Consider the following 12,477-nt stretch of genomic DNA (forward strand, 5'->3'; position numbering starts at 1 on the left):
TGAAGCTGAAACTAAGGAGCAGAACGGGCCAGATTTATATCAATTTACTCCCTATTTGACTTGGAGCAATTCATTTAACCTCTGAATCTCAGGAAACAACTCAAAAATGTATCTACTGAGTTGAAGACTTGGATCATAACCCGCTTAATATGCAAGGAGTCTCTATCCCCCACACTCACATAGCCTTGACAAATTTGAGTTATTTCAGTCCATTCTCATTATTATCCAAACTTCTGACTTTGCCCAGGTTTGTGATCATTGTAAACTATGTGCAACAAGGAGAAATCACCTAAATCCCCAGCTTTCAAGCCCCCAGCATGGCTTTGCAGCACCACAGATAGATGTATGGTTGGGAGTGGTGGTGGTCGTGGTAATGGTTGCTTTTGATCATTTTCATTTAACTTCATATATTGAAATGATTGTGTACCCATGTTTGAAGACAAGTTTTCCACTTGTGTTCACCCACAGGAACTAGACCATGATTTAATATCTTCCCTGCCATAGAATGATTGTCTTTGACATCTAATAAGAACCGACATCCTCAGAAACAAACAAACAAAAAAAGGTAATGCAGCATTATGGCTAGAAATGTGGCTCTGGCCATCCAGAAGACTTGGTTTTCAAGTCCTGCCTCTGACAAGTACTGCCTGTGTGATCCTGTTCAGTGTCTGAGACAACTCTTTGGGACTAAGTCACAGGACAATGGAAAATCTGCTTGATTGATGGATTTTTTTTAAAGATGAAGTCTCCCTATCTAGCCAGGGCTGGAAATACAGAAAAGAAGACTGTGGAAAATGAGATCAGTACTTGAGAGAAGAAGAAGGGAATCTAGCTGAGGTTTGGGGACTTAAGCCTGTTGAGGGAGGAAACTTCCAGAAAGAAAACTCCCTCTACTAATATAGTGCAGCACTTGCTCTGTGACTTAAAATTGTCTTGGAGAGTTGTCTGGGGTCACTGAGAGATTAAGTGATTTATTTGCCCAAGATCAGACAGCCAATGGGAATCAAAGGCAAGACTTGAACTTTGAGTCCTAAGCTTCTTTCTATCCCTATCCCAAGCTGCCTCACCAGCTAAGATATGCAACATAAATTCATACTAAATGAAGCCATCTCTATTTTTGTGATTTTTTTCCATCCATGCTCAGTAACCTTGGAAGAACAAAGAAAACTGAAGGAGTTTATTCTCTTATCAAGAGATGGGAATTTATAAGTCATTAAACTTCTGTGCTTCAGTTACATCACCTCTGAAAAGGAAATAATAATAGCACCTGTCTTCCAAGGTTGTTGTGAAGATAAGAGTTAAAATGGACAGGCCACCATTTTTTTTACTTCTTTAGTGGTAGGAGGAGAGGAAGAGAAGGAGATATTTGGCAACTTTAACAAACAAATAAATAAAAAATAATATCCCTAAAGAAGGAGAAAAAAGTTGTTTTTTTTTTAAAGAAATGAAAGACAGGGCAGTCAGAAATTCTAGGAATTCTAGTGAAACATTTAACTGGCATGGATACGATCAAGACTAAATAAGAGAAGAAATGAATTGTGCAGAAAATAAAGGTCATGACTATGCCACTGTACTCTACCCTGATTGTAAAGCATCTCAAGTATTGTGTTCATTTGGAAGTCACATTTTAGGAAAGACATTTAAAAAAATGAGCCATGCTCTAAAAAGGGTTGCCAGGATGAGGAAGGGAGTAGAAGTTATGGCAGAGAAGCAAGGATAAGCTGGAACCAGCTTGTACCAGCTCACAAGAGCTGATTGTTAGTTAAACTTTTAGTTGGGAGAATTTACACCAGCAAATGCTACAAATCAAAGCTTGACTTATTGTTTTGTTGATTGTCTAGGCTTAAGAAAGTGATGGGGAAAGTGCTAATAATGCAGATAAAACTTAAAATGTACATTTGTACATATATGTGCATTTCCCTACTCCACCCCCAAGACCAGTTGTTAAACTTTTACCAATGTACTGATTTATAGAAGAAGGGGTTGAAGATACTATAGTGCTAACCCCAAAGAAGAGAAGATTTAGGATAAGACATTGTGGTCTTCAAATATGGAAAAAAAAGTCTCAAATGTGTTCAGTTTCAAAGGGCTAGTTAAGAGCAATGTGTAGGGGCAGTTAAGGTGATTCAGTGGATGGAGAATCAGGTCTGGAGTTGGGAGGTCCTATGTTCAAATCTGGCTTCAGATACTGCCTACCTGTGTGACCCTGAGCACATCACTTAACCCCCATTAACCAGCCTTTACCACTTTTTTGTCTTGGAACCAATACACAGCACTGATTTTAAGGCAGAAGGTAAAGGTTTACCCTCCAAAAAAGAGCAATGTGAGTAAATAGCATAGATGATGAGAATCCTTGGTTTTCAGAACAGCACTTTTCATGACATCTATGCAAGGGAACATGTGCCCTGGAATCCTTGCTGAGGAGCATGTGCCTTGCTAGAATGGCATATCAACTTCTGATTTGGTCCCCCGTCACAGGGGATTATTGTTGGGGGGATTTCCAAGCTACTTCATCTCTACTATGTCAACCTGAAAAAACACAGAACTACCAAAATAAGGATAAGGATATTTAATCGATGTAGGAAGATTAATATGAAAAGATGGACAGAACCTCAGTTCTGGGACTTCCAATGAACTACACGATTCAATGTGCTTAGATAGATTTTTGGAGAGGGGGAAGGACACAGGCCCTGCCACCATCTTGGAAAGGAAGCATTAGTCTCAATCTAAGATGGCTGGGAAAAACCTAGATGCCATGGCCAGAGGCTAGAGTGATTGAACAAGTAATTATGATTTTGATGGTCTTTAGCTGAGTTCTGGTTTAGGTGACTAAAAGAGATTTGAGGGGTTTTGTTCAGTCTAGGACAAGGATCTATTGAGAGGATTCTATTTTTTTTTAACCCTTACCTTCCATCTTAGAATCAATACTGTGTATTGGTTCTAAAGCAGAAGAGCTAAGCAGTGAGGGTTAAGGGATTTGCCCAGGGTCAGACAGCTAGGAAGCTAGAAATCTGAGGCCAGATTTGAACCTGTCTCTAGGCCTGGCTCTCAATCCACTGAGCCACCCAGCTGTCCCCTATCTAGAAGATTCTTGAAGATAGATTATCAGAGACGAGAGTCAAACTGGGAGTTACAGAAGACAGGGTTGTCAGCTACATCATAGGTTTGGCAAATAAATCAAGATGCAAGAGAGTTCATTTCACATTAATATATTAACTGGGTTTTGGTTCATTGACTACTGAAAGTTGGGGAGATGAATCCTCCCCCCAACTTTTAGTCACCAATTATCCTTGAGATACCTCCCAGTCAGTCAGGAATTGTAGTCATCTCTATGAGGTACAAGTCCCCAAACAAGGGAATCAGAGCTCATGTCCAGTTCCAGAAGTGGCTAAGACCTATACATCAGCCACCTCTAACTAGAGGCAAGAAGAAGGCAAAAAGAATTTCTATAGTACCTACTGTGTACCAGGAACTGTGCTAATCCCTTTTTTTTAAAGATATTATCAGGGGCAGTCGGGTAGCACAATATATAGAGCATCAAGCCTGGAGATGGGAGGTCCTGGGTTCAAATCTGACCTCAGACAGTACCTTGCTCTGTGATCCTGGGTAAGTTACTTATCTCCAATTGCTTAGCCCTTACCATTCTTCTGCCTTGGAACAGATCCTTAGTATTGATTCTAAGACAGAGGGTAAGGGGTTTTTCTCATTTGATCCTCATGGCAACCATGTTTGTAGGGTGCTTGACAAATTTTAAAGTACTATAGAAATGCTAGCTCTCATTACTATTAGCCTGAATGATTTCTGCTGTCCCCTTCCACTGTGAAATTCTGTGTTTCTGGGTGAACCTTGGAATAATTGGATCTTCTGGATTGGGTAGACTATAGATGGGAATGGAACGAACGAGATGATATTCTGTGCCTTACCCCTTTCAACCTCACTCTCACCACATCTCTTCTATCAGAGACATGGGTCTTCCAAGGCCATCTACCACGCCAGAATTGTCAAACATGTGCCTCTGAATAGAACCCTCCTGAGTACACTCAAACCAACCTTAAATATAATTAGGGAATATTTAAGGAAATAAGTAAAAATTCAATAAAACCTAGATAATATTAATTTGTAGCTTCCTAAGTCAATATCCTTCTGTATGTAATAATAATTAATAACCAATAATTAATAATCCAATTAACATTTGGATAGTACTTACTTTGTGCCAAGCACTGTGCTTAGTGCTTTACAATTATTAACTCATTTGATCCTCATAGCACTCTTGGGAGGTAGAGGTAGGGGCTATATTATTACCTCTGCTTTGCAGAAGAGGACACTGAGGCCAACAAAGGATAAGTGACTTCCCTAGATTCATGCAGTCACTTTGAGCCTGAAAAATCCAAGTTCAAATTCTGCCTCAGACACTTACTGGCTATGTGACTGGAGCAAGTCACTTAACCTCTATGCCTCAGTTTCCTCGCCTCTAAAAATGGGTTAAAAATACCACCTATCTTCCACAGTTGTAGGATAAAATGAGATAATATTTGTGAGGTGCTTGGCAAATGTTAAGGTGCTATTCAAATGCTAGCTATTGTGACTATTATTATTCACCTGAATGATCTCTGCTGTCCCCTTCCACTGGGACGTTCTATTTTTCTGGGTGAACTTTTGGATAAAAGGAACTTTGGGGTTGGGTAGACTAGAGATGGGAATGGAAGGAACAAGATAATCATTCTGCCCCTTGCTTCTTCCCACCTCACTTCCTCATCCGTATCACCACACCTGCTCTGGTGCCTAAGGTCTCAAACAGAAGCTGGATTCGAATTCAGTCATCATAACTCCAGGAGCACGTATCTATCCTCTGAACCAGTGTAGTGGTTCAGACTGGTCAAGCTGGATGCCATGCTACCTCTAGGAACAAAAGCAAAACCAAACAAAAATGGAGTTGATTCCCAGAGACCCCTAATGCTCATTCCAATAGACCTTTTTTTCTTCCACTTTCCTTCATTTTTCTTCTTGGCATCTACTTTGTCTCTCTCACCCAGCTCCACTGTAGCCTGTGCTAGTCCTCCCGGGGGGGATGGGGGAGGAGGGGGGGAGAATCCTCTTCTTCATTTTCCCTTTAGTTAAAATGGCTCATCCAGCTATTCTGATGAAACCTGGGGAGAATGACTCTTTTATCAAAGTTACTCCTGGGAGGTAAGGTCAGGAGAAAGGCTGAGATGCCTGCCTGTTTCAGCAAGACAAATTACCATGATTTCCAAGGCATAATGCCTTCTTCACAGTGAAAGAAGGGTTTCACCATTCTCTGAGGTCTTAGGAAAACCAGGTTGGGTTTTCATTTCAAAATCTCAGAGTAAGTATATTGGGGTTATTTTCTAGAAAGTCATTAGAGAAATAGCAAATAAATGTATCAAAATTTCCTCCTTAGAATCATTATTGAATGAATCATTTGATTATCCTATTCCTTCTGCCCACGCTTAATAGGGGAAAAAAAAAAGAAAAAGTCGTTTTAAAGATTACTTTTATTGTACAAACCTTCAAAATGGGTCAGATCTCCTCCTGCACACTAATATATTCTATTTAGTTGCTAAATAGATGTAGTCAATAATTTCCTGAGGATAAAAACCTTCTCCCTTGATGGCCCCTAACTGCTATAACATACTATTTCAATATTAACCTATGTTTCATTTGTTCCTTTTTTTCCTGAGTTATGGATAAGAGTTCATAGGATGACAGGGTCATATATTCAGAACTGGAAGGGACTTTAGAGACTATCAAGTCTAACTCCTTTGTTTTACAGATGGGGAAACTGGGTCCGAAAGAATTATGATCTGCCCAAGGTCACAGTGCCAGTTAATTGAAAAACCAAGACTAGAGGAATTAACTAGATGCTGACTGAGATGACACTAAAGTCCTTCCCTGCTAAAGGAGAGACTTCTTCTGCTCTGAAAATAGCCAAGAACACTTCCTAAGGCTATGGTGGGAAACACGTGGGGATTAGACTAAGAATATTTAAAATTTATTAAACAGTTAACTATGGAGCTGCAGTTCAGGGTAGCAGTTCAGGGTAGTGAGTAGATAGATAGAAAGCCACCCTAGGTGTCATGAAAAGAGAGAGAGAGAGAGAGAGAGAGAGAGAGAGAGAGAGAGAGAGAGATTCAAATTCTGACTCTGACACATATTGGCAGTCTAACCTTGGGCAAGTCACTTATAATCTTTGGACTCACTACAGAGAGAAGTTAAGTGGCAGAACTGGTGCCAATCTGCATCAGTAGAGAGAGTTTCCTCACTGGGAGTTTCCTATGCCAACAAAACCATAGAGACAGACAAAAATAATGGCTGAGTAGTTATTGTGCAAACCTCCATGTTAGGTACTATGGAAATACAAAGAAAGATGAATAAAATAAAGTGGAGTAGCCTAGTAGATGCCCAGGCTGGATTTACTGTCAGAAATTTGAGGCTTGAATTCTAGTTCTGCTAAGTTCTTCCTCTGTGACCTTGGGCAAGTCAATTAACCCTTTCATGTCCTCAGTTTCCCCATCTTTAAAATGTGATGGGATTGAACAATTTGGCTCTAAGGTCCCTTCTAGGTCAATGATCTGAGGACTCGATACTTCTCTTCCAAGGAATTATAGTCCAATAATAATAAAGCAAAAACCAAAGTGGGAAAGCATATCTACCATAGCTGTAGAAAATTTACCTTCCAGGTATATTGACTTTCCTAAAGAGCTTTGTGGAAGCTTTAAAGGGATATAATGATAAATAATAATAATAATAATAACAACAATAGCAACAGCAGCTAGCATTTTACAAATATTATCTCATAACAGCACCTATTATTATTATGCTCATTTTACAGATTAATAAACTGAGGCAAATATCCCAGATCATGCAACTTGTTTCTAAGACACATTTGAACTCAGATCTTGGTTGACTCTGGGTTCAGTGTTCTAGCCACTACATCAACTCTCTGGCCCCAGTTGTAGTAAGAAACAAGTAAAGTACCCTCTGTGAAGAAAAGTGAGGGATTATGACAGCAAGTGATTAATCATGGAAATTGAGTGGACCATGAAGATTCCATCTTGTGGCTCAATTCTGGAGTTAGATTAGTTCTCTTTCTATGCAATTATGGACTTAGACCAAACTCTGTCCTGAAAGAAATTGGGATGGGAGGGGGAGGACTTACTGCACTGTTTGAACCTAGCTCTGCATGATTGAGAGAATCTGGACCCCTGTTTAGAGTGCTTTTTAGAGAGCCTTAACTAAGGACCTAGATTATGTTGACCAGAAATACAGTCAAATTCTACTACTGATATAAGGAGTTTTCTCATTATTGTACATCTTAAGCAACCCAAATGTCTTATCTGAAAACTGGCCCCACACTGATCAATTAGTTATTGTTTTCATGTTCCTTTGATTGTATACAGATATGGGAACCTTCTGAATTCAGAGAATTCCACCTGTTCATTCATTCCCTCCTAACTTGGAAAGACCCTAATCTCTCATGCATTTAGAAATCAGATTACCTAATATTGTATTTTTCCTTTAAGTTAATTGGCCTTATTTTATTGTTTTTAATATATTAAAAAATCTGTCTCCCCTTATTCAGGGTCCATTACCAAACTGGGGAAGGGACTTGGTCCCAATTTGTTAGGCAATTGGCATGCTTTGCTTAATTAATCCATATGCTCAGAAAATCAAAGTTTTCTTTCCTCAGTCATTTAATCTCTTGTTCATTACACCTTGTTGAGAAAATCACTTAGCCTCTCTCTGTCTCGGTTTCTTCATCTCTTAAATGGAGACAAAAATAACACCTATGTCCCAGGGTTGTTATGAAGCATAAATATAATATTTGTAAGGTGCTTTGAAAACCTTACAGTGCTACATAAAGTATTTATAAATTATTGGTCAAAATGAGTAGATGTGACTCTTGGTGTTCCAAAGATAGGAAAGCCTGGGAATTTGGGAGCCTAAAGAAAGATAAAGGGGTACCAGTGCTAGCTATAAGTACCTATAGACTAGAAATGATCTAAGCCTTTAATGCCTGATTGGATTCTGCTTCCCTGTAGCTCCTGATAAATGAAAAAGGGGGTGGTTCTCAAGGTTCAAAATAAAAATCCACCTCAAACATCTATTTACTTTGTGTCTCTAAGTCACTTAGCTTCTGTCCGCCTTCATATCCTCATCTCTAAAATGAGAAAAATAATTACATTCCTCTCTCAAGGTTGTTAGAAAAAATAAAATGAGATTTGTCTTATGTATTTTGCCAAGCCTAAAGCACTATATAAATAGCATTATTATTATCGTTATCAGTACACATTTGTGTAGCATTTTAAGACTTACAAAGTGCTGCACCTATGACAAATAAGTGTGACAATTATTATCCTCACTCTAAAGATGGAGAGACTGACACTCCAAGAGGTAAATTAATGCTTTGCCCAAGGTCCTGGAGCTAGTATAAACACCTGGAGTTGCTTTGATAGGTTTTGTGGTCGGATAAAGGAAATTTAAAGGACCCCAAATCATAGAAATTCTGCCCTTGTAAGAATTGTTATGAAATGAAAGATGACTTTCAATGATGTCCACCTGCCACTCCAGAGAAAATTCTCCAACATGGGCTCCTAGTCCTGGTCCAGGAAGGATCATTTTCCCCTGCATGGTTCCCAGAGCTGTCCCACATCCTCATGCCATGAACAATGGGAAAAAAGGAAATAGAAAGGCAGGTGTTTATTTAAAAGACCAAAAATAACTCATTTGTGCTTTAGCTCTTCATCTGTAAATGGGGTTGAACTTATTCTATAGGAAGCACCTTTTCTATGTCAAGCATTGTGCTAAGCATTTTTTACAAATATTTTCTTATTTGATCTTCACAACAATCCAGTAAAGAAGGTCCTATTACTATCCCTATTTTACATTTGAGAAAACCAAGACAAACAGAGGTTAAGGAATTTGTCTAGGTCACACAGCTAGGAAGTGGCTCAGATCTTCTTGATCTTTCTTGATTCCAGATCCAGAGATCTAACCACTTCAACTGAGAAGAGACAAATAAATGCTATGCACAGAGGTCTTTAAGATTAGTCTAATGCAGTCTCTAACAGAATAAATGTATATTAGTCTAATGTAGTCTTTAACAGAATAAAAAACAAAATTTAGAAATAGGTGCCAATGACATCTATCTAAAGTAAGGCAAATTCCCAATAAGATCAGGAGTGAAGCAGGGATGCTCATTATTACTTCTATTATTTAATATTGTACTAGAAATGCTAGTGGTAGCAATTAGAGAAGAAAATGAAATCAAAGGGATTAAAGTAGATGATGAAAAAACTAAACTATCACTCTTTACAGATGTTATGATGGTATACTTAGAGAACCCAAGAAAATCAACAAAAAAGCTAGTGGAAAAAGTAAGGCAAAGAGAGAGGGTGATGATAGCCAGTTCCCCTATGTCTGGTTTTATTTTTTCTTCTTCAGACTTCTAGCCACCCGAATGAATGCCCCCAATTTTTTTTAATAAAGCTTTAGCTTTTACCTCTCTGATGTCCCAGAAAGAGGAATGAATCTGAGTAAGAAAACTGTATATGTGACCATCACTGCTTGCCAGATCATCATGATACTTCTCGAATAGGGAAATCCCTACCATTCCCTTCTATTCTAACTGACCTCTTTCCTATCTACTGAGCTCTCCTTTTAGTCTGACCCTTGTCCCAAATCATGTCCTATTTCCTTGCCTAAAAAAAGAAACAAAAACTCCAAATCTCAGAAATCCATGAAGGTCCAAGCCATTCTTGCCCACATCTAGGAGAGACTTGACTCTAGCGTGTGTTGGTTCCAAATCCAGAATGCCACTACAAATGCCACTATACCATCCTACCTCGTGTCACTCCTGGTTTTAGGAGTGCCAGCCACAATCAGGTTCAGTCCTATCTCCCCAAACAAAAAGCAAATAAACTGCCAAAATAGCAGGAGATCTAAGGGACTCCCACAACTCCACAGACGAGTGTTTATATTTATGTGGAAGGAGACCCTCAGCCATGACAACAGTAGACGGAATGGACTTTCATCTGAGTTAGGGCACTGAGTGAGGTACAAGATTCAATAATTGTAGTTGTAGGCAAGAGAGAGATCTTGATCTCTGATAAACAAACTAAGATAAAATAAGAGAGAGCAAAAGACAGTAGACAAATGTAAGTTCTCATCACTGAAGATAGCAAGGCTAAAGTAGGTCTGAAGCCCAACCATGCTCTCCTGGCTCCTTTTTCTATCCTTCAATGAGCTATGTGACCCTGGCCATACCATTTTGTTTCTATGAACCATAATATCCTCATATGTAAAGAGGAGGTTGGACTAGATCAGTGATTCCCAAAGAGGGTGCCACCGCCCCCTAGTGGGTGCTGCAGCGATCCAGGGGAGCAGTGATGGCCACAGGTGCATTTATCATTCCTACTAATTGCTATTAAAATTTTTTTAAAAATTAATTTCCAGGGGGCTAAGTAATATTTTTTCTGGAAAGGGGGTGGTAGGCCAAAAAAGTTTGGGAACCACTGGACTAGATGAACTCTTGAAAATGGATTCCAGCCCAGCATCTGTGATCCTATGACTCAGAGTCATCCAGAATTAAGGATATACTTGCATAATAGAACTGAGCAAGTCACATCGTGACTGCAGGGGAGAATGATTGAATTTAAATGGAGCTGATAGTTGCGTGAGAGTCTCTTGCTGGAAATGCTGGTATTTTGGATTCTATATCCCTGGGAACAGTCACTGTGTGCTCCTTTTGTTTCTATGACCAGGGGATTTAAATATGAAGAAGAATGGGCATGATAGGAAGGAAAACTATTATTAACTATAAGTATTTAAATTGCAGGGAAGCCTTAAGGGATTGTCTATAGATAAGAACTAACATTTACATAGGGTTTAAAGTTTGCAAAGCATTTTTGTCTTTTTTGGGGGCATTTGTGTTTTTTTTAATTAATTGATTTAGAATATTTTTCCATGGTTACATGATTCATGTTCTTTCCTTCCCCTCCTCCCAACCCCTTCCCATAGCCAATGAGCAATTCCACTGAATTTTTAAGTATGTCTTTCTGTTTGATCTCCACAACAACCCCAGGGAGGCAGGATGTCATAATGGCTAGGGCACTGGTCTTGGAGTCAAGAAGACCTGAGTTCAGACTTCTTGGTTTTTATTCCTAAAATTGATTGAGGACTCTACCCAAAGAACTTTCGTTTTGGTAGTTATATCTATTCATATTTACCATGTTAGAAATTAAACTATCTTCGTATTATATGAAAATAGTTTTGATCTTGCCAGCCTCCTCAAAGAGTCTCGGAGATTCCCAGGGATCTCTAAAACATACTTTTTCCAACCACTACCTCAACATATGCCTTGTTTGGTCTTTTTAGCAGAGCGACAGAGGGGAAACAACACAAGCCTTTGAGTCAAGTTCAAATAATTTCTCTGATACTTACTGATTATATGACATGATTGATAGCAGGAACTAGAGAACCACCCTTAGAGTGGAGATGACACGAGAGGGGCAAGCACCCTGGACAAGTCGCCTGACATCTAGATGTCTGAGCCAACAAGTTGTAAGATATTTACATTTTAAGGCTATGTGTTTATTAGACTGTTTCCTGAGATTAGATGTTGATAAAACGATTGGTGAGAGGAAGTTCTGATGTTGAAAAAGGATGAGGTGGGGGCAGCTGAGTGGCTCAGTGGATTGAGAGCCAGGCCTAGAGACGGGAGGTCCTAGGTTCAAATCTGACCTCAGACACTTCCCAGCTGTGTCTCCTTGGGCAAGTCACTTGACCCCCATTGCCTATAAAAAATGAAAAAAATGGAAAAAAGAAAAGAAAAAGGATGAGGAAACCGGATATTTCTTAGATATCTGGGATAGGAAATGAGGAACCTCCATCAAGAAGGGAAAATTGTACAAGAGGGAGGCTAGAAATGGAAGGGTAAGGGCCATGGAAAAATGTCATTGACTTTAGGGCCAGGACTAAACAGGAAACTTTGCTGAGTTAGAATGGTGTCATGGCCTGGAAGCACCCACTAGAGATACACAAAGCAAGTACTTAGGAACTACAATTCACAGAGCCAGGAAGCCTTGAAGAATCTACTACATTAACAGGCTTCCTGAGAGCCCATTACAAATGAACAGACTATTGAGTAGCTTTGGTCTTAGGTCACCACCTGTGGTTCCCAAGCCACAGTGTATGAAAAATCTTTTATTAATTAAATTAATTTTATTTATTTATAGTTTACCTTATTATTTTATTTTATTTATTTAATAAATTATTTGCATTTTTATTTTGTTTATATTTTACCTTATTATTTTACTTATTCAATAAATTATTTATTTTTATTTTTATTTTATGTTTATATTTTACCTTATTATTTTACTTATTCAATAAATTATTTATTTTTATTTTTATTTTATGTTTATATTTTACCTTATTTTATTTTATTCATTTAATAAATTA

At 38.7% G+C, this 12,477-nt stretch overlaps 1 protein-coding gene across 1 annotated transcript in view; it reads left to right on the plus strand.

The window, feature by feature from the left end:
- The window catches only part of TMC2 (transmembrane channel like 2), a 131,928-nt gene that overhangs the window by 67,039 nt on the left and 52,412 nt on the right, over nt 1-12,477 (plus strand). The window lies entirely within an intron of this gene.

The sequence above is a fragment of the Gracilinanus agilis genome, chromosome 5, assembly GCF_016433145.1.
Source record: "Gracilinanus agilis isolate LMUSP501 chromosome 5, AgileGrace, whole genome shotgun sequence".
Taxonomy (NCBI): domain Eukaryota; kingdom Metazoa; phylum Chordata; class Mammalia; order Didelphimorphia; family Didelphidae; genus Gracilinanus; species Gracilinanus agilis.